Below are 23,138 nucleotides of genomic sequence, written 5' to 3'. Positions count from 1 at the left end.
ATGGACCAATCCATCAAAATTTAATTCTGCTCCTCTGTAACTCCTTTTTATTTCAGTGTATCACGCTGCAGATTCATTAGACAATCAAACCACGCATGCCTAAAAGATCGCCCTTACCTGAGTTCATTAGTTTGAAAAAACTGTACTATATTTATATCCAATTGGACATAATGACAAGTTCTAAGACCTCTCTCTCTCTCGCTTTGTATCTACATGTTCGCCGTGTTAAAGTTTACACAATAAATAATGAGTAAATCCTGTTTCTTAATTTCTTTAATCTTGAAAATATGACCTCAGATGAATCAAAAACACGACATCTTAAAACCTTCGAACTGCGTCACAAGAGACTATCAAGTTGAGATTGCAACTCTCGTACCGAAACCATATTCACTGTATGCATGTCATCGGTTGAATACTCTGATTCAAGCAGAGACTGTAATTGAACATGCGCCTCAACAATGTTGGTCCTGCACATTTAGTTGATTATCGCATTAAAACAGTTGATAAACAAGAGAGTTAATTTGTATTATGAAAAAAAAATATAATCAGTATACATGTGATTTGTATACTTTGTACTAGATTATTAGTCAAAAACCTTGTAATACAAAAAGGTTGAATAACTGCCCCGAGCTGAAAATAGTCATCAGAGAATGGAAATCCAAACGACAAACATCAGGATGGTAAAAACATGCAAGGGAGAAGAAATCCTACTTTATTGGTCTGAAAAGTATTGCACGGGTCGAAGGATTCTGGAGATAAAGCTTCATTTTACTCATCACCCCTGGCAACTCTTGTTGGATAGCAGCACTCACCTGTTGCACGTCCAATTGTTAGTTGGTTATCAGAGGACAATATATTAACAAAGTAAGTAATTCAACAGCTTGAACCCGATGGAAATTACACCGACTAGGGAAACACGAAATTCCAGAGTATACCTTTTGAACAAGTTCAGCAACCTTTTCTGGAGTTGCGAAAGCTTGATCTTTAAGTGGCCTATTGATGGCAGACTCCACCTTCTGATTTTGACTGCCAGAGGATATTGCAACTTTAACAGCAGTAACCTTCACAGAAGAACCATTTGTTGTTAGAGACTATTTCCATATCACATAAATTAACGACTACACACTTTCTACCACTCTGGTCAATACCCAGCTGTTTTCCCAAATTTGCAGCCGAACACATGAATTGCTGCTGTCCAATTGGGGCCTCGTACAGCACGGTCCCAAACTTGTAGGCACTATTTCCCGCTGATGAGTTTTATTCTTCCCTTTTGTTAGTTAACTGTAGCACATAAGCTAGCCATACCCCAGAACATGCCTTCCACTGTCGTCGTTAAGAAATGAACCAATGAAATATTTTCCCCATGCTAGACTAATGTATAAAAACTTGCTTGCTACGTTAACTTATAGATTACAACATCGAATATGTCAAACCTTGGTGACGAAAGATAACATAGGATCCACAACTAGCTTAGTGACCGACATAATGAACTCCTCACAAGTGGCTTTGAGGGTTTTCTCCAAATCCTGCACGTAAAGAGGTTATTACCAACAAACAGAATGAAATTATTAAAATTGAACTTCAGATCCTAATAATTTAGGGAAATATAATAGAATTTGCACATGAAAAGTTCGGAAGAAAATTAACTGAACATCGAAAGTATTTGTATCGTGAACAGGGCAATACTTGCAGTTTATGAACCTATGAAGTATAAATTTCTCAAAGCATCAACTGACCTTTCTAAAGGCAGGAGATGATGATTATAATTATAAACATTCCCAATGCTCCCCATTTCTTAATGGCAAAGATTTTTGGCACACACTAAAAACAAAAAGATAATACAAAATACAAGGCAAACCAATTTTTAATTCAGATCATAATTGAGAAAAACAAAAAAGGAGCCATTTGGAATAATAAGTGAGTGACCTACAGATACAAGTAAACACAAAATTCCTACACTGAATCGAAAGGTTGAAATGAAAATAAACAAACATCAAGTCCCACTTAAAGACTGAGCGCCAGCAAGGTACCTTCTTGGCATCAATTTGACTTTCCAAAACTCGTGGAGAAAGAGTTCTCGCCAATGAAGTGGACCTTGACCAATCAAATAGCGAGGCCTGACCTCTAAGAATCCGTCTCAAATGCTCCTGGTTTGTGCAAAAGTAAAGAAAATGATTATCATGGTCAACAATCAACAGATATGAAGCATCTCTGTGACCTCAAAATATTCAATTCAGAGCGTATGTGCAAGACTGCTCGGTAAGTCTATCGGATTGCATAATAAATGTCAACATCCACTTGAAATGGTTGTAACTTCCCCCAGACACACAATATCAAGGTTAACTGACTTATCAGGAAAGAAGGGAAACTTCGAGGTTACTTTTTCTGGAATGGTTTGTGAAGTTATGTCATTTAAAAGTTCATATGACTGGAGTTCACAGGAGAACCACCAAGTGTTTGAAATTGCCAAACCAGGTATTCTGATGTAAGAAATTGCCATACAATATTTCTAGCAATTAAACACATCATATGGCTCATATATTCATCCTTTAAGCTCACAATTTAAGCCATAGAATCGCCCATTTTTTTATAATGAAGGCTGCTGCCTATTTTTTAAACAATTTATCCCAGATAAGCTTGGTCAAGTAGTCACCAGATACCAAACTACACTGATGTGTAAAATTATCCCACTTCTCAATATGCTACATATCACTCAAGGTGTGGTGCGCTAGGCACACTAATTTTCAACAATTTTTTTGTACCTAGTAGTTTCCTGAAATAATGTTTGATGATGTGTCACGCAAATAAGTTTGAAGTTCATCGGACACTTACTATTTCATAGAGTATTTGGTCTGATTATTGAGAGAGTGATATTTTAAAACTTATATTTTAGTTTGGACGTTGAATATTATTTAGGAGTTTTTTAGTAATTCTGTACTTGTGAGAGAGAAAATTCATTACGAAACTTGGGGAAATTGAATTAGGAAGTTGATAAAAACAAATATATGATGGGCTTTAGCATGAAGTCAGCTCAAATGGCCGAACAAACAGAGCGTAAGTGTTCCAATAAGCCACGATTTTTATTCCATAACTAAAAGGTATGATACATTTCACCTTTCAGTTCTGAAGTTCACTTAGCAAAACCATGCAAGGGGCTTTTTCATCATGCTTGAAAAATTAGTTTCATGGGATTGATCCCCATCAGGATCGCAAGATTGTTCCCATGTCGCTCAGTTAATAACCCAGTGATTATGAATAAGTGCAAAAGTAAAACACCATTAAAGAAAGAACAAACTTGACTGTACACAGGATAGTTAATGAGACAGACCAATCATATCGTAGAGGTCAATAGGTGCATTATCAAATACATTGTCCACATAAAAGCAACCATTAGATACACGAAATGAAGCCCTAAATATCCCTTTTCTACTGCACGTAAGATTTTAATCATGTGCATTTTTCCTAAAAAAAACACATCTGAAACTTAAAAGAGAAAACATTAGCTTTCAAGGAAAATCACTTACCAGCAAATGAGAGAAATCAAGCTCCTTGTGAGTAACTGAAAATTCGATAAACGGTGCAATCTAGAAAATCAAGACTTGATCTAAGTAACAAAAAAACGGGGATCAATGAAGTCATTAATAACTAAAGAAAATATGTTACCCTCTCTCTGAGAATAAGAAGATGCTTTATTAGGAATAGTTGCGCGTCCATTGTTGACGATCTTTTCGCAATTAGTTTGCTAGCTTTCTGTAAAAATAAATGACTAATTTTTACCATCCAAAAAACTATATGAACTGGAAGTGTGGGTACCATCATGAAAAAAAACACAACAATTAGCTTAGATCTAGATCTAGATCAAGATCAAGATCAAGAAAATAGAATTCAGAGGTGAGAAGTGAGATCAAATATCTGGAACTGGAAATGAAAACTTGCTTAAGAACTTTCATATTTAGGAGATGAGTTATTTTTTTAACCAAGGCCAATCCTCAAAGGAACAAGTAGACTTCCCAATATCAAATAAACAAGAACATTTATGTACTCACCTGGATGGATGAAGAGCAACCTTTAACGGCTTCCTGATAAAAAGAAACAAAGAAGTGAGCGTGCAGGAATATTCATGTCTGTCCTTGGTGAAGATAAGACAAGTTGTAGAATACCTGTGCCAAATCAGTGAAAACAGCTGACTCTAGGCAGCGACACAGCTTGGACAAACAGGATATAGTTCTCTCCAGTGGAGGGTACCATGTTCTGGAAACATCTAGGTTTTGATCACTCTGCAATTGTACATGAGAGAAAAATAAATTAACGCTTGAATTTGAGTTGGAACAATAATCATAGAAGAAATACAGCAGTGCATCATCACATCCCACATGTACAGAAAAGAAACTAGAAGTTTATCTCCTGCTTAATTTATACGTCAAAATGAAATAATGTAGGAATCCCATATCAGACAACTCGGACTACTTTCAACAATCTTAAAAGACAATATACTTGGAAATGGCACTACATCCGACGCTGAATACTAACTAGAAGGGGGAAAAAGTAAATCTAAACAAGATAAAAACATCCTCATGCATGCCGTGAAAAGCAAGAGGACTTACTGATGATGTTTCCAACTTTGTCTCAGTTGATTGCTCCAGCTTAGCGGGTAGTTTAGATCTTCATCTGTAGGAAGATAATTCGCAATCTGGAGCAAAAACAGATGTACCAGTTACAAAATTTGGTTGTTTTCTCGGATGTTAGGAGTGTATATCAAGTAACTATAAATGCAACTCAATCATCAACATCAGAAATCTTGACAACTGAGGAACAGGTAGAAGAATAAATATACATTGAGGTATTACGTCCAACACCGAGTCTCAGCTGTTTTAATTGTTTAAACTCTCAACACATTGAAGCCATATTGAAAAAACTGAAAACACGTCAGGTGTCAGAAGCGTTTTAGTGTGTGACACATGTTAGATGCTACGTGTAGCCAATTCCCACCATATAGGTACGTTCTAGTTGATGTCACTGTTTACCAAAGCATACTCTCGAATAATTTATGACAGTAGATCAAACTTTATTTTCATAACAAGTTTTACGATCACCAAGATGCTTCTGGATTTGAGCTAGACAACAGTCCCGCAACTTAAGATGCTCATGGAACTGAGATAGACAAGTCCCTCAACTTTGAAATCCATCACTTGAAAGACACAGTAAAAACCATAATAGTAGTGTATAAAACAACCAAAGATGATGATAATTATTGAAAAAGGTATCCCAATAGATGATAACAAGTAATGTGGGATGGAACAATCACCTCATCGCGAATGTAGGTGCGAGCACGGAAAGTTAACCGCTCGTGAACATCCGCCAAGATCCTCTCCAACGTTGGACGTAATCCCACTAACGACTCACCTCGTCGTCTAATCTGTTCCCCAAGGACTTCAACTTTCAGGATATAAACAAGTTCGCATAGTATATCAAAATTTGCTTCATGAATGAGTTTAGGGCGCAATGTGTCATATAAGTAAGTACACCTGCATAAAAATGGGTAACATGAAGGCCATTGAAATTGAAAATGAAGCTGAGGAACTAGCGTGATTAGATATTTAGAAGCGAATTTAACCAAGTGGTCTTAACCTGCAGCATCTGGGATAATGAAAAAACATGACTTCTAATGCACAATCAAACATTAGAACAAAGGCAGCTGTTTGATGTTAAATTTTTTGATGCAAAGAATGACCGAATAAAAAACTAGTCACTTCTTTCGTATATTGAACTTAAATCTTCTTCTGCTGACAAATAAAAATGTATTTTCAAACGAGAAGGGGCATCAACTTTGGCCTCCCAAAACATGTGAGCAATAGAACAAAGTTTTTAATAATTAATATGCAGATATAGAAGAGAAATCTAGACAACAAGGTTATTTGCTACATTATTCATACTTATGTGGATGGGATGAGAGAGAAAATAGTAGACGATGCTTCCTCCTCAACTTGTCACATAGAAAATAATATCCAAAGAGGTCAAAAATAAACAACAGTTGGATATTATTAAAAGGCATAAATAGTTTAGTTTAAAACCGATGAATTGCATACCTTCCAGCACATGCTTAGACAATTTTATAAATCATGCACAGAGATTTATTTCTACCCAGAAATGGAATATTATTAAATACCCAACAAAGACCTGGAGAAAACTATTGAACTATTTTGGAGTTCATTCAGTAAATAAATTCCATTTTTGTGCTTATATAATCAATGAAGTAGATCTCAAATCCGGATTTTCCACTTTAGAGATAGAAGATCCTGCAGGCCAGGCACATTTAACTCACTCTCCCCCCTACAAACCCCCCCCCCCCCCCCCCCCCCCCCTATCTGCGTGACTAATCTTAATTTGGTGTCATGTGGCATATTTAAATGCATTTATTTATTTCTCCACATTTTTCAAAGCTATCCCAAATTCTCTTCAAGCTTCTCATCTACAATGAGGATGACAAGAAAAAGGCTTCTGAACCAAGTATATTGAATTGATTATTCTTGATCTGACGAAGTTGAGGCATTGAATCCAACCTTTTGTCATTAGAGACGTTCTACTCTCCCTAACAAGGAGCATGAATGACAACACTTCATTCAATCAGGTGCCAAAAACTATTCCAACAACATTTATGAGTACTAGCTTATGCACCAAGGAAGAGAATATTTTGTAGATCTTTTTAGTACAAAAAGAACTCTTTAATGTAACTTATGGACCATATAAAAAGTGGAGGATGAACAGGTTCATTGGTGCATAAATTATTAGGTTCTAATGACTCACAGTGGATCAATTAGAGGAGCCAAACTAGAAACATCCACAGCAGATGAAGGGAAGAAATTTTCAAAGAGTTGATGCTCAAGCTGACACGCCTGGAAAACAAAAATTTGATAATCAAACTGGCACAACCGCAAATTCAGTCATCTATATAATCTTTGTCGAGCAATCTCATCTTCAGTAACAAGACAAAAACAAGCATACACAGATCTAGTAAACATGAAAAATATTATCCACCGTCATATTTTTCCATTCCTGATATTTATGAAATATAATACCTCCAAATAGAGGGCGACAACACATAATAGTTGTATATCTGTCATGCAAATTATCACTACTTGATAGTATCATCATCATCTAAAGCTTAACACCAAACTAAAGATATATCTTCTGCATGGGAGCAAAATGGAGTGATCTTCCTATATTTGACCGCACTCATATTTGTCAATCGAGCGTAGCGCCCCGTAGTGCAAAGGTTGACAACTATGACCACACTATCAACGGATGAGTTAGCTGTTGTCAGGCTGTTATCTACAAAGAATTTCGCCAACATTTAATCATAGAACAGCCGGTCCATCGCAAATGGCATATATCAAACATGTGTCAGACACAGCCAATAAACGAAATGCAAGCAAAGTTTGATGTAGCTAAATGTCCAATCAACGTTGGTAAAAGCATTTTACAGAAAAAGTTACCAGTTAAGTGGTGCAAGTTGCACAAGATTCTATTGCATATACAAAACATCATTAACAAGCTTGGGCATTCAAAAAGAAACAAAGACCAGTTTAAAAAAGAAACAAGGACCACAGGTAAGGAAAAAAATCATGATAAAAGAGAAACAGTAAACGAATTTCTCATTTTTCCTGAGTTAGTCTGGAATTATTGTGCATTTTCTATTGCAGAAATTCCAGTTTTTTACAATTGAATATTTTTATGTAAGTTACAGATAATAATTATATAACAAATGCCAAAAGTTCGGATAAATGATAAAATGATGCCATCAATCACGGTAATACTTTGAATCTCAGATTTCAGCCTTAAAAAAAATGAAATGCAGTGAGGATTTTTTTCCCACACAAAATGTATTCAATCTAGCATGTCTAATGATACAAACAACCAAGCTAGCCCCACATTACATCATGACCATGTCTTGGGAGAGAGAAACGCGAGAGTTCTGATAATCATGAAAATTGTTATCGGCATCAAACTATGTCCAACAAGTCCATGAGTACATTTACCAAAGTGCTTGATACACTTTCATTATCTGATAGTCCATCATTTTCTTAACACAGAAATATCAAGCCCCTAGAATAACATGAGCATGAGTATAACATGATAAATGCTTGTGCTTTGAGAAATAAAAAGGTGCTGACACCAAAAAAAGAAAGATAACTTAGATTTTCCTATTTCAGACCAACCTTCACCGTCCAACTTAACTAAATTAGAACATAATCTTAAACCAATGAAAAAATTATATCAAGACAACCTGCATTAAGTATGCACATCCAGATCTAGTCAATGAAGGCAAGGCTTCTTTCTTGGCAAATTCAGAAATGCGTTGCTGTACTATGCCTTTCACCTAGAAAAGGTAAAGTCAAAGGGCAAGTAAGAGCAGAATAAAATTAGAGATTACAGGAACAGATGAACAAAATAAAAGGATTATCAACTTGAGGCGACATGTAGACAGGATTGAAGAAAGGAATTCACTCTGTAATTGAGAGTGGGGGGTTTACTTTTTCTTTTCCCTCTCATTTTATTTTTCTTCTGGTGGTAAGGGGTGGGATTGAGGAGGCAGATTTACTCACCAACAGAAGCCTCTGCTCACAGTAAAGTTTGTGGCATTCTGTGAGTATCTGGCCATATTCCTTTCTGACTTTTCTGCTTTCAATTACCTCCAACACTGGCTTAAGCTGCAAAATGTAACCTTTTTCAAAATAACCACTCAATAAACAGTAATTGCATGCACCATAGTTTCAGTTTCTCAGTTAATCATCTCCCCTATTAAGTTTTATTCAGGCAGAAGATTGGAGTCATAACAACCAAGTACGATGGAAACTATTATTACCTCATTTGCTGCTGCCTTGAACCGGACATAAATAACAGAAGCTTCTACACCCTCCGAAACTGTTGCTTTGTTGCCAGCATTGCTTCTAATTGCTGCCTGTACCTAGAGAAAGGAAACAAAAAATTTTGATAGATGTAACTATTTTTCTGTACAAACAAACACAAAATTCAATGTATAAAACAAAAACCAAAAAAAGCAGATAAACCTGAGATGAGGTATTCTTGAGAACTGAGAGAACTCGAGAACGAACCATTCCTAAAGCTCAAGACTGCCCCATAATTAAAATACAGTCATATAAAACCTAGGCAAGAAATAAGTCAACGAGCCGAAAACTAAAATTTCTGTCAGCAAGACTGCTTTATATGAACCGCCACCATAGAGTGTAAATACCTGAAGTTGTCTGAACTTGACCAAGTACACATTGCACTCAGCGTACTGTGGGTTGTTCTCAACATATCTACACACAGTAAAGACATTTATAATATTAAAATTGCAAATATCTTGAAAATGTTGGTTAATTATAAATTCACCAACATAATAATGCCTGGGTATAGCTGGAATCCCACATTTCATACATTAATCAACATTTTCAGAATCATGAAATGAATAATGTTCATACAAGATAAGCACCACATAGTACACGGGTTATTGACTTGACGAGACTCGAGAGGCATCCTAATTGCATATGATATGCTAGTAATCTTACGGTTCAGTGAATTCGCTCAAGATGGCTTTGTATGATATCACTTACGATATGCACTCGTCAAGCCTTTTGAGCAGAGGGAGGAAATTTTCATGCGTGACATTCATGCTTGGAGAATAAAAGCTAGTGGCGACCTGCAAATAAAGGCACATAGAGAATCAGTGAAAATATTACAAAAACACAAATTCCAAATTTATAGACTAAAGAAACCTAACTTGTGTAGGCAATCTAACTTTATCTTAATTTTCATGTATTTTTCATTAATATATGTGAAGATTTTAAAATGTATTTTCCAACAAGTGCCATATGAGTCATGTTTGACGAGTGAAGGATTCTTTAAAGCTAGTGGCGACCTGCAAATAAAGGCACATAGAGAATCGTGAAAATATTACAAAAACACAAATTCCAAATTTATAGACTAAAGAAACCTAACTTGTGTAGGCAATCTAACTTTATCTTAATTTTCATGTATTTTTCATTAATATATGTGAAGATTTTAAAATGTATTTTCCAACAAGTGCCATATGAGTAATGTTTGACGAGTGAAGGATTCTTTGTTCAGATCAGCTTGTATGAAGCCATAAAAATTCATAATTAATGTTATGTACAATATATGTATGTGAGCGGAAAAATGAAAAGTTAAATTATATAAAGGATCATTCATTTACTATGTTTCATTCTTTTGGTTAAATTTTGGCGAGCAGGAAAAATATAGATGGATGGAGGGCTTGCGTCTTCTCAAATTTTTACATGTTATTCTTACCAAAAACTTCAAGCAGGGAAATAAGAATTTAGCAAGTTTTTTCATGCAAAATATGTCACTTTAACATCTGGATAGATCAGGATAGGATAATGCCTGGTTTTGTTAAATAACTGCATTGGACATCAATTGTCCAAATAAAAGAATTATACAGTAGACGGATTAATGCAAAATTCTAGAATAAAACAATACTAAATCCCCCTGTTATGTATAAGCATCGATTTTAGGGACGACAATTGGTCGAGTTTTGGCAGGATTTCATATCCTCCGTCTCCATCTCTATTTATTATATTCATCAACATCCTCATTTCATCCCCACCGGTTATTAAATTTCATCATCATCCTCATACTCGTCGGAGGATTGGATATTCATATCATACTCAAATATCTTATTATCACTTATAATTGAATTTTCTAAAACTTGAATTATTTCGAATACGCTGGATATTTACTAAATTGTTGAGAACAATAAGGAAAAAATTAAATATAAAAATTAAAAAATTAAATATTATAGAAAAAATAACAAAATATTAGAAATAATTTATCTTACAATCATTATCCTAAAAAAATAACATCGTCTCTATATTAATAATTTTCTCCATTTTATCCAACTAATATCATTGAATAAAATATATTAGAATTAACATAGTAGCCTAAAGATCACACACACACACACATATTAATTTAATCGGGTATTCAGGTCGGGTATGGATTGGATTCTTTAAGACCAGCCTTCATCTCCATATCCGATTATTCATTTATTTAACCGGGTACAAAATCCTCATAATACCCTCCTCCATTCAGGTCGGATATTGTATTCTCCGAAAGGTTCGGATGAATTTGTCATCTCTAATCAATTTAATACAAGTTATTAATGAACTTTCATCAAATATTTTGATATTTAGCACAAAATTTGATATACTTCTACAATTTAAAAGACAAATAAGTAACAAGTACAAAAACAATAGTCATATGTAAAAAGATTAAACTTGAATGAAGTACAGTTTGGAAGGTGGAAATAAGTTCCAACGAAGATCTCTAAATGATTGCTTATCTATACGATAAATTAGTAAAGTGATTCTCCAAGTAATTTCAACCAAACCTTACATTCTCCAGTTCATCGAAGTAGTGGAGCTTAACACGAAGTGATTCAGAAAATTCAATTAACTTTTGCTTCTCCATTAACTGCAAGAAGAATAACAAATGAACCAGGTGAGAAAATTTACTGAATTATAAAGTCTTAACCTAATATTACCTAACTTGTTTCATATCTGTAAATTATCCCAATTATGATCAACATCTTTTTTTTTATAGGAAACTAATTTTATTAGAATATTCAAAGCTTACATATTATGTGCGGATGAGTATTCCGCACCAAAGTTACAAGGCTACTAACATAAGGAACACGTCAATGAGATAAATATACAATACTCAAACCATACAAACTTCCAATCCCTAACCAAATCTGAAACACTTAAATGATTGAATTGAACCAAGTTGGTCGGCCAAGATGCGACCCTAAATTTAATTTTCTCCCATACTTGATCGATAGACTCCGACACATCTTGAAAAATTTCTTTCCAACCAAATGGACCAAAAGATGCAATGAATTATCATAGACCAGAAATTTCTGAATTTTTTCGCGAACGGGCACCCTGAATTGACATGAAAAAGGCCTTTAGCTTGCCTCGGGATAGCCCATTGAATTCCCAGTTCTTTTAGCACTTTCAACCAAATACCTCTGGCAAAGGAACAATGTAGAAGTAAATGATCTTGATTCTCTTCATGAATGATCTTGATTCTCCTCATGATTTCCGACCACTCTCTTTGCATCGCTTCTATCATAGAACAACGTAAAACAACAACAAAGCATTTCAAATTTCTCAATATGTGGACCCTTAGTGATGAATTCCTGCATACTGTACGAAGGAATTGGAGATTTCATGGGTATGGAACAGCACAATACAGATTGAAACAGCTATTCAATGCATTGAAGAAACCACTTACCCACCTCAATCGAAACATTTTCAGCAACATATCGGTTAGAGCACAGGCAGCGAAACAAAAGCTTGAGAAAATGCAAATGGACATGTTAAGCTCGGGTGTAATGAATGATGATCATAAGGTCATGAGGAGGAAAACCGAGATGTTATTAGAAGCGGAAAGGTTGTTCATTGCGCAAAAAACAAAGATAGACTTTATGAGACAAGGTGACAGATGTACAAAATTTTTCCACAACTTGATTAAGAGGAACATAAAGAAGTGTGCAATCATGAGCATAAAGAAAGACGAGGGTGGATCGACTAATGACACAGAGGAAATAGCTCGTCGGTTTGTTGATTATTATGTGGAGTTATTGGGGTGCAAAGTTGACAGAATCGGTATACAACAGGATGCAATCTCACAGGGATCGTGCATTCAGAATGAGGCTTGGACCGATCTAACAGCTATGGTGACAATCAAGGAGATTGAGGATGTTTTGCATGATATTGATAATGACAAGGCGCCAGGACCCGATGGTTTTGGAGCATTCTTCTTCAAGAGTGCGTGGGGCATTATTAAGGATGATGTATGTGCTGCTGTTAGAGAGTTCTTTTCTTCAGGAAGATTGCTCAAACAATGGAACCATACGGTCATTTCTCTTGTGCCAAAAACCCCTTCGGCATCGACAGTGCATGAGTATCGCCCTATATCTTGTTGCACAGTCTTTTATAAGCTAATCTCTAAAATTTTGGTGAACAGATTGAGAAAGCCAGTGGCAGGGTTGGTGGATGGGGCGCAAGCAGCTTTCATCAAAGGTCGTTCTATCGTTGATAATATTCACCTGGCACAAGAATTGCTAAGGAAATATGCGAGGAAAAGGGGCTCACCGAGATGTATGCTCAAAGTGGATATTCAAAAGGCTTACGACACTGTGGACTGGGATTTCCTAAAAGAGGTACTCACTGTCTTTAACTTTCCGGCAAGACTTATTGATTGGATCATGGAGTGTGTTACCTCGGTGTCATTCTCCATTGCAATTAACGGGCATTTTGAGGGTAAACGTGGGCTGCGCCAAGGGGACCCTTTATCACCGATCTTGTTCTCCCTATGTCTTGAGGTACTATCTAGAGAACTAAAACTGATGTCTAGATCTTCGGAGTTTGGGTTTCATCCGAAATGTGTGAATCTACGAATCACACACTTGGCTTATGCGGATGACCTACTTCTGCTTTCATATGGTGATACTCGTAGCGTTTCAATGATTATGCAGTGCTTAAATACTTTCGGAGATATGGCAGGCTTAAGAATCAATCCATTGAAATCTAGCATTTACATGGGTAGCATTGATGAATCGGTGAGGCAGGAAATTGTGGACATTACTGGTTTTAGCCCTGGTAGCCTACCATTTAGATACCTGGGTATTCCACTTGCTGCGAGGAGACTTTGTGCATCAGATTACAGTAAGCTGGTGGATGCTATTGCGATGAAGGTTAGTTCGTGGCCTAGACATTCACTCTCGTATGCGGGAAAACTTGAATTGATTCGCTCTGTAATTCAAGGGGTTGAATGTTTTTGGTTATCTATCCTTCCGGTTCCGAATTGCGTTATTGACTCGATTCACTCCATCTACCGCAAATTTGTGTGGCCAACAAAACATCCTCCTATTGCTTGGAACACACTGTGCAAACCGTTATCGGAAGGAGGGCTTGGTCTAAAGAATCTGAAGGCTTGGAATCGTGCGCTTATTACGAAGACTTTGTGGAAAATTCATGTGGGAAATGAGAGCTTATGGATTAGGTGGGTTACTCACATATATAGTTGTTTTGGAGGAAGTATGGGAATGGAAGTGGCGCAAGGATGAGTCACCACTCATCAAGCAAATTCTTGATATTAGAGATGAATTGATTACAAGAACTGGTTCGGCTGATGCTGCTATTTCGTGCTTAATGAGTTGGTTTGGTAAAAAGGACGGTCTTGATCGTGCTTACCAGTTCTTTGTGGGAAAGGAAACCAACTGGCCATGGAAACCTATACTGTCTAAATCCTTCCTGATGCCTAAACATCGGTTCATACTTTGGTTATTTGCTCACCGAAAACTCATGACCCGAGACAGGCTAGACTACATTAGTGATCGGAAATGTGTGTTGTGCGAGATACATGATGAATCGGTAGCCCACTTGTTCTTCGAATGTGGTGCTACAAAAGTCATTTGGGAGAGTGTTCGTCATTGGCTTGATATGAAGAAAATAATGGCATCTCCAAATACAATCCTTCGAGCTTTTAGAACACATTACAGAGGTACGTCTACCTTAGCACGTATGAGGATCACAGCCCTCGCGGCAACGGTTTATCATGTGTGGAATATGCGCAATAGGGTAATGTTTGAAAAAGAAAAATTCGGATTCCAAGAGATAGTCACAAAGATTAAGATACACACCTACCGTTGCATACCGGAGGCCATTCAGATTGCGTGTGTGCCGCACTAGTTTTTTTTATTTTCATAGTGAATTGTATTGTTGTATCATTGTCATTGTAATTTATGATTATCTTTGAATTCGGCTTGTGAAAGCCCCTGGGTACGCCCAATGTATTTGTATCTCAAACTTTTTACCCATTTTAATGAAAAATACTTTCATTAAAAAAAAACTTACCCAATACCACGATCCATGAGAAAATCCTAATCTTTTGTGGGACATTAATTTTCCAGATGTTATTATAGAAATTGATGATCAACATCTTGATTTAGTATAGATGGATTTATGATGATTAAGGCAAACATAGAAGAGCGCAAATGAACTACTTCACTAATTTTGATCGAATTTTCAGAAGGAAATTTTTATCAGCGGTACTTTTGCCTCAAATTTTAAGTACACTACCACACACCATTGGAACCATAATATACCAGTCGATCACATGCATCATGCAGAGTCTTCGTTTTCTTTGCTACTGCCTGGTGCTGCAGTTGGAGTTCATTAAACAATTCAAGAGTTTCATCCACCTGGAGCAAGTCTGCTCAGCATTAACTTATTTGATAACGAAAGCAAGTAACCGAAGGTAGATATTTAACAATATCTGAACACGACAACAATAAACAAAGAGCAATATCTTGCCTGAAGGAGTATGTTATCACATGTTTGTATTCGTTCAGTTAATGTCCGCACGTAATGCTGATATTTCTCCTCCGTCTGGAACAAGAAAAATAAGGAAAATAACACAATGATATAAAAAAATAGTCATCAAGCAAAGTCAATATTAAGCTATAAAACTAACATTGGATTTCATGGCTGCTTCGAGATCAGCAAACCACTTGTAGAACTGTAACAAATAAAGTATATCATAAGAGTAAAACCACTGTAATTTGTAGATATGTCCAAAAAAGAAAAACTAACAGAAAAAAAATCAACAAATGGAGACTCGGAAATTCATGTTTGAGGTATGAGTCCAATTTATTGAACAGCACAATCACAATTTCTTTAGCAGCGCAGAAGAAACTATGTGAAAGGATTACATTGCCTCATTTTTCACAACTTCAAATGTCCATCACTCGCTCTTGCGAGAGTAATAATGTGTTCGATTTCAGATCAACATTAAATATAGTAGGTGACAGAAAACAATATTTCTACAATAATCTTCCATGGAAGTCATGGTTTCAAATCATGGGATCGGTCTCTTATTTCAGGGTTATGGTCACATGCATTTGACATTTCCCAGAGTCATACAAGGTAAGTAGCTACATGCTTTAGATATGAATATTTTTTATGCACACAAAGTAGACACACAAACTAAGGTGATAGAATTTTTTAAAGAAACAACCAAGATAACATGCAGATTTTTCTAATCTAAGACGCAAGGAAAGTTCACAAGTACAAATAAGATTGTTACATCGTGAAAATTGCTCCAGAAAGATGACAAAATTTCACTGATATGCATCAACCTAAAACACATGCTTTTTCACGAGAGAAAACGAGACAGAAATCCAGTCTTTCATAACCCTTCAACAGTCATTTCCCTAAATTTATCTTGAGGCAATACGACAAACATTTTCAGAATTTTATACAAGATGAATTACACAATCATCATCAGTGTGAATAGATAAAAACTACTAAGAGGTGAAAGAGTACACCACCATACAAGTCTCTTCATAATATCCGTATTTCGACATCATCCTATGCCATATCACCAATCAAGCAATTTAACAAATGTAAAAGTTTATTTGGCAAACATCACCAAAAGCCGTGATGAGTGAATTCACCTCATTTGTACTCATTAGGACAGTCTCTATGACCCCTGAATCTTCTGCAGCATTGTGCTTTGCCGAAATAGATAGACCATTCTCCTGCCTAGCCACTTGCTCCTGTGCCTTCTTATAAAAAATAAAAGGGGAAACAAATTAAAAGAATGCTAAGTCTCAGATTAATAGGCTGCAAAAAGGAATATCATGGCTCAAATTTAAAATGGAAGAAGACCAACCAAATTGGGGGGGGAAAGGACCTTCAGCAACTACATGGGAGAGAGCAACAATTGCTGCCTGCTGTTGCTCCGTCAACGGAGCATTCTGCAAAAATTAAATTTAACAACAATATTAGATACCATATAAATATGCACCCCCGGTAAACAAAACAGGCAAAATTTCAATGGCGGAAAAAGAAGAAATGAAGGTCAGTAATGCCATCTAAACTAGAGCAGTCGAGTGCAATTGATTCCAGAAGGCCAAAAATAAACATTTTTACTTCTTCTTTTTTTTCCAAATCAGCAATTTAAGATCCAACTAATACTAGATCGATGAGCATCAGTAAAAACAAGAAATAGTATGGTAAGTATAAGTGCCAGATCTATCAAAAAGAATAGCTTAGAAAAAAGTAATCAAGCCCATAAATTTGATCGCAGCAATTGAATAGATGAAAAATATAAAGTTGAGAACCTGTTCCCAGGTGGAGGCGAAGTTGTAGTCCTTAGAAATCGCGCCAGATTTCGGCACGCCGCTTTTCGACGATCCCGTGGAAGCCGTAATCGCCACCATTCCCCCTTTCGCTAATCAAATAACTGGAAATTAACAAAAAGTGCTCCGCCTGAATCCCCACCTTCGGCGGCGGTCGTACTAGCTCAGATTCCGATCCGAAATGTCGAGGGATCTCTCGGTCGAAGAATTGGAGAGAATCAAATAGCAGTGGAAGCCATTTTCTGGATTTGTGCAAGAAATTAATCCAATTATTTCTCACATTTTAAATTTGAGCCATGAAATATATAAAAATAAACTGCTTTCTCAGGTAGTGTCCATAAAATCAATATTGCGGTTATTTTGGAATTGATTAAATGCCAAAATTATTAAATTCGAAAAGTAAGTTCATAAAACTATTTACGTTGTATCGCTTGATTTAGTTGGTTAGGTGAGCTGTATAAAAGTGAGGTTAGATATTAATATATAATATTGTGGGGAGAGACCCGACGGTAAATAAATTGTAAGATTGGTCTCTAAAGCGTATGAGATAATATTAGCAAACAGATACGAACATCTCTGGACTCGTGACTTAATATCCGGACCCATTAGCATCCAAGTATGTATACGGTGTGATACGACAAATATAAAGAAATAAAGTTACGTCTTGACTAATAGCTATAATTTTTTGTATGCTTTTCTAACAAATTATATGACTTGAATTTTTATGATTCGTTTCAAATAATAACTAAATTTATGTTTTAATAGTTTAAATTTTTATAATTGAACCAACCTATAGCAAGACTCTAGTTGCCATGGACTTCTCATGCCCTTAAAATCTTAGGAATCAATGCGTTTCCAAAAAAAAAAAAAAATCTTAGAAATCAGTGGCCGATTATTTTGCGTGGAATGAGTTTTTAAAGGCTAATTGTGTGAAGGGGAAAAAACATTTCGCTAGAAAAAGGGTTTATTGGATTACAAATCACATCAAGAGAAGATTTTTCATAATTATATTTGCACATATTATGTGTGAATTTAAAAAAAATTATTTTGAAAATTTAAAATTGTTAAGTTCCGGGAAACCCAAATAATTTTGATTTTGATAATAATAAAACTTGTTATTATGTTACAAATATATTTCTGATTTTGATGATAATAAAACTTATTATTGTGTTACAAATATATACAACCAGATATACAATTTATAGATAATGATTTCGATCTTAATGATTTGTGGAGTGGTTTAAGGATTGAAGCTTCCGTTGAAAATTCTAAAGATAAATCAAGTTTCAAGAAGAGTAAAAACAACTTTGGAAGAGCAAATTAGTTTTGGAAGCTAAGCATATCAGTTTTGGGAGTGCCAACAAGGAGTAGCCAGATCCTTTTCAGCATATCCAAGCTTCCGGCAGATACCCGTTTCAGCATATACTACAAGTTTCTGACAAATCTGATTGTTTAGAAAAGCTAAGCAGATAAGTTTCAGCATATACAAGCTTTTAGCACAACTAATTGTTTCTCAGTATGTTCTCAGAATATTTAACCATTTTTCGAAAGATTATTTTTAATGTCTTCTGTTAGATTTGAGAAACCGAACTCAACATAATTTTTAGTGTTCCGTTCAAATTGGAACATTCAAAAACAAAGTTATTTCAACTTCATTTATAGTATCACATCAGTCTAACACAAATACGATAGATTCAATTAATTATAACATAATAATAAATATAATATTTTTGAATATATACTAAATATAATTTCAAACTGCAAAAAAATCAATAGAGAGTTAAAACCATTTGAAAATCTACTTTAAAAAGAGAGAATAAAATAATTAGGAGATAGTTGGAAACCAAACAAGGCCAAAAACTTCTCAAAATTCTCAAAAATACTGAGAAACACAAGACATTATTATGATTATTTTCGTGACAGACTAATAGTCTAATACCAAATGCTACGAAGTTAACCTTGCTACAATATTTGAAGAGAAGCTTTGATATCGGAACTCTTTAATACCAAAGATCCATTACATCACAAGTAAGATACATTCAAGATCAAAGAGAAGGAAAATCTAAAAAAAAACAAGAAAATTTTACAGAAAATGATAGGATATTATAGTTATCAATTTTATACGTCAATAATACCCTCTGGAGATATCTGAAATCTTGCTTCAGCTTCAACCAGACACGGAGAACTCGTGACTTTGCAGATACGCTCCTCGGCTCGTCCTTTCCGTAAAGCTAGTCTGTACGTAAGCACAAAGCCTGATACTTAAACAACCAAGGGGGTCACAAAATTCATTAAAAAAAATGCATGAACTTTGTCGTAGTGGCATGAGCCATGATGTTACCACCAATGGGTTTGATTTGAGGCCCAGCAAATACGGCAGAGTCTAGACTTGAGAGTTGGCTTCCACATTTTCAATGAGTTTCTCGGTTTACCTTATATCTTTAACATACAATTTCGGAGAAATGAAAATTTTCGAGCCATTATCTTCAATTTCACAGAAATAACAAGAAACAAATCCCACATTTCTTGAAACAAACACAAATATCTCAGTTATATAAAAACAAATGTACAGTTGTAAGGAAAAGCCTCATCTTGCTCGTTTTCGTGCTGTAAAAGAGAACGGTGGACTCCGAGGTTTTTGAAAGAGGTTTTGAGAGAGAAAACTGGAAGAGAGAGGTTTTGAAATTTTCAAAATGAAAAAACCACGGCTGAGAGAGAGAAGCAAAATTTGAAAAACTGAACCATAGTTGAGTTTTTTTTTAAAATAAAAAAAAAATTAATTAACACGTGACAAAAAATAACAGGAAGGGGGCGGTGCCCCTTTCGGTAGCATCGACTGAACCATTTAAACCCGTCCCACCAAAATGAGTTTAATACGGGGCCAGATTTATACAAGTTGGAATTTAGACCCGACTCATTATCATGTAATGTTAAAGATTCTTTCGAAAGATTTGTTATAAGGTATTTGGGCTGACTATAAAGACTAGTTAGCTGATTTTAAAACATATTGATTTTTATATTTTATTTATTTTCAAATTCATTTTTACCAAGAGTAATTTAGTAACAACTATAATATTTTAAAAAAAAAAATATTTTTTGTTTTTTGTAAGAAAAATAAACAGTCAGCTCCATACAAATTAATTGCAGGTATTTTTTTATATAAGGATTTTTGAACGAATTGTTTTTGTAATTTTACTATTTTTTAAAAATTTTAAAAGTTAAAAAAACAGGATTTCAAATATAGTAGATGTGAGATGATATAATTTTTAAATGGAAAAAACTTGTGTGAGACAATCTCAAGGATTGTATTTTGTGAGACGGGTCTCTGATTTTAAAACATATTGATTTTTATATTTTATTTATTTTCAAATTCATTTTTACCAAGAGTAATTTAGTAACAACTATAATATTTTTTAAAAAAAAATATTTTTTGTTTTTTGTAAGAAAAATAAACAGTCAGCTCCATACAAATTAATTGCAGGTATTTTTTTATATAAGGATTTTTGAACGAATTGTTTTTGTAATTTTACTATTTTTTAAAAATTTTAAAAGTTAAAAAAACAGGATTTCAAATATAGTAGATGTGAGATGATATAATTTTTAAATGGAAAAAACTTGTGTGAGACAATCTCAAGGATTGTATTTTGTGAGACGGGTCTCTTATTTGAGTCATCCATTAAAAAATATTACTTTTATGTTAAGAATATGACTTTTTATTGTGAATATCGGTAGGATTGACCCGTCTCACATATAAAGATTCGTGAGACCGTCTCACAAGAGACCTACTCATTTTAAATAATCAATGATATTATAAAATTTAAATATATGTGTGTGTTTATATATATATATATATATATTTATATGTTTTTAAGTAAATATAATATTTTATGGAATAAATAAACTTTATTTTGTCTTTATATATATGAAAATATAAATAGTGCATTCTTTCTATTTGGGAGTGTATTGTGACTTTTGGGTGGCCTTTCAAATTACCTCGAATGAAAATTTGAAGTAATTGTTAAACTAAAAAAAAGTATTTGATTATAAAATTTAGAAAATATTTTGATACATGATAAATGATTGTATAAGACAATTAAATTTAAATGACGTTTATAATTTATTAGAAACATGAGAAAATTTAGAAAGCTATTATTTCTTATATTGTTCGTTTTAAAAATATGTATAATTATACACAGATTCAGATAATTCGAAAAAATTAAATTTATGAAGCACGATATTAACTCATATGACCCCGAGATTATGAGAATATTGCATTCTGAACGAGGGGTGATTTTTGATTAGAAATGAACGGGGGTGTTTGTCTTTGATCACTTACAAAAGTCAAATTCCAGCATCGTTTATATATTTTTCAATTTTGCGTCACGTTGGGTTCATGTTAGCGTTATGTCAAAAAATAACTAAAATAGGAAAAAAAAAAAAAGATTAATGATAATAGATTAAATAAAACTGAAATTCGACATCATAAATGATCAAAATCATAGAGAAACAAACACGAAAAACTAAAATCATAGTTTCCGATGCTTAAAATTATGCTCGAAGGTGCTCTCAACTGAGCTGATATAGTGGTGAAGCGTGAGAAAACATATGAATGCTTTGCTTATATGCTTGAAAGATCAGGCATCAACGGTGATTCGAATACTTTGAGGCATTTTTATTTAATGTTGATTGAGCTTATTTTATGTTCTCAACCACTCTCTCGTTGTTTCGGGTCTCTCTTTTTATGTCAGCTTCTTCCAAATGTCACAAAATGATTTATTCGAGAATTCGCTATATTGTCTGAAAAAGACTCGTTGTATTTTGTCTGAACTATGCGATTAATGTTGATTCATATTTTTACGAAAATAAGCAAACATTTGTGTAGGACGGTCTCATTGGTCGTATTTTGTGAGACATATCTCTTATTTGAGTCATCTATGAAAAAGTTTTAATTTTTATGCTGAGAGTATTACTTTTTATTGTGAATATCGGTAGGATTGATCTGTCTCACAGATAGAGATTCATGAGACCGTCTCACAAAAGAACTACTCACGGAATTATTGGTTTTGTGACTCGAACCGATTCTTTATTTACATCCAAACTGACATAATGCCCTATCAAACATATCATCTTTCAATATCAGTATATATATAGGCATATAATTTGTTATCATATTATTATATTTGATGGCTATTTTGTAGTTATAACATAGACATACGCATAACTTATTCCCGATTTACATAAAATTAAACTTTGAAACAATCATTCAAACCTGATTTACAAGTAATTTAATAACTAAATTCAAATACGAAGCTGAATATAATTTTTAATAGTTATTTCTTTTTTTATGTATACGACATTATACATTAATATGTGTATATATTAACTAATCTTGATACTTTTTGATTATATTAACAGAAACAACCACTTTTTAAAAATGTAAATGGGATATGATCTACGAGTAATTATTGCAACCATTCATCACAAATTTTCCATGATCTTTCTTAAATTATCTTCTTCTATAATCTAAGATAATTATATTAGTAAATATCATATTTCGAACTGTTTACATTGAAATAAATTTTCAAAAATATAATGAGTTAGGTACAAATTAAAGCAACGTGTGAGCTTTTTAATCTCTAGAAATCGGTGAGATTTTTAAAGTTAGCATCCTACATATTTCTTAATTTATATTGAATCCTTTAAAAATAATTCATCAAATTAAATAGATTTAAAATCGCGAAATCTATAAATTGAAGGATATGTCTCTTGTAAAACGGTCTCACAAATCTTTATCTGTGATACGAGTCAACCCTATCAATATTAACAATAAAAAGTAATAGTTTTTCATGGTTGACCCCCCACAAAATATGACCATATGCCTGCTTCTATG

General features: G+C 34.3%; 1 pseudogene; it reads right to left on the bottom strand.

Annotated features, from left to right (window-relative positions):
- Nucleotides 1-130: 130 nt before the first annotated feature.
- LOC142546021 (conserved oligomeric Golgi complex subunit 3-like) lies at nucleotides 131-17,499 on the bottom strand (annotated as a pseudogene).
- Nucleotides 17,500-23,138: the final 5,639 nt, after the last annotated feature.

This window comes from Primulina tabacum, chromosome 5 (assembly GCF_025594145.1).
Source record: "Primulina tabacum isolate GXHZ01 chromosome 5, ASM2559414v2, whole genome shotgun sequence".
Lineage (NCBI taxonomy): Eukaryota > Viridiplantae > Streptophyta > Magnoliopsida > Lamiales > Gesneriaceae > Primulina > Primulina tabacum.
This window is presented reverse-complemented; position numbering and strand designations above follow the sequence as displayed.